Source organism: Myotis davidii, unplaced genomic scaffold (assembly GCF_000327345.1).
Source record: "Myotis davidii unplaced genomic scaffold, ASM32734v1 scaffold78, whole genome shotgun sequence".
In the NCBI taxonomy this organism is placed as follows: domain Eukaryota; kingdom Metazoa; phylum Chordata; class Mammalia; order Chiroptera; family Vespertilionidae; genus Myotis; species Myotis davidii.
In genome coordinates, this window is record NW_006290305.1 from 936,684 (window position 1) to 938,104 (window position 1,421).

The following is a 1,421-nucleotide window of genomic DNA, read 5'->3' on the forward strand; positions in this document are numbered from 1 at the left end:
TTCTGGGTGGCACACGTTGCTGCGACTTCACAGCTTTTGAAGAATCCTGTTAGGTGGGAAAGGGAAGCCTGCAAGTGTCGGAGGCCAGGCAGGGGCTTTTACAGTCAAATTCAGAGCTGGCTTCAATATCGGGAGCCCCTGGTGTATACACAATCTCAGACGTCGTAGCGACAGCCTGCTTTACTCAGATTACTGAGCCAGCGGCCAAGTCCTCAGGGAGGTATCAACAGAAGCAAAGAGGTTAGAAGCCGGCTGCTTTTTTGTTCTGATTTTAAAGTTTGTTTCTTTAAATATATGTAGGTGGCAAAAAATGTTCATGCATTACCAGGGATAGATACAACAAGAGATGAATCTCTGTGACTTTGGCCTTCAGTTTCCTGCCCCCCTCTCAGAAGCACTGGGAGACCAGGGTCTCCAGAGCCTGTGGACGTGTGTGTGTGTGTGTGTGTGTGTGTGTGTGTGTGTGTGTGTGTTACCCCTAGTTTAGGGGCCATAAATGCTCTGTAGCTTCTTTTCTCCACTTGGTAATTGATCTGCTGATCATTCACTTTGGCAGCTGCACACATCATTATGGATACGTGGCAATTTATTTAACAAGTTCCCTTGGGATGGACTTTTATTTCTAAGACATTTCCTAACAACAAACAATGCAGCAACAAAATTTCTTATAAATATGCTTTTGGTAATTCATGTAAGTGAAATTGCTGGAACACACAATCTTAATTAAATTGTTTTAGTTTTATAGTCTTCTGGGAGGCTAATAACTGTCCTCCGATATATACTCTCCTTTTCCTCCACAGTAATAGAATCCCTGGTTTTTAGCTGGATACACAGCCACCTGGGATAAAGGTTCTCTTTTCCGGCCTTCCTTGCCGGTGGATGTGGCCATGTAACTAAGTTCTGGCCAATGGGACGTAAGTGCGCTCAGTTAATTTGGTTTCCAACAAATAGGGAGAGCAAGACTTCAGTGGGAACAAGGAATGTCTTTGGTTTTGCAGGGTCCTCCCTTCACCTTCTGCCTCATGGGCCTCATTTTCAGACTTCATGGATCATTGTCAGCCTCACACAGAAGTTGTCCCTTCCGTTTGTGGCTTTCCTCCCTCAGAGACACTGGGACCAGGCTCATAACCCATTGCCTTCGCCCTCCCCCTTCCTTCAGGTTCTAGCAGCTTACCTCCACTTTGGGAGGATGGGGGACCAAGTGACCTTGGGGACAGCTGATGCATTGTGGGGGCACAGGCTTGTTTTTGGAGATGAGGAAACACTGGCATCATGGCTACCATTTACTACAGAGCATCCCCAGTACTCTGTGCTGAGCCACCTCCTGGAAGGCCGATAGGGAAGTACTGTCCCTTCCATGACAAGGTGTCACTGACAAGCTGCCTGAACTTTGCAGCCCCAGGTCCTGAGCCCAGGAAGGG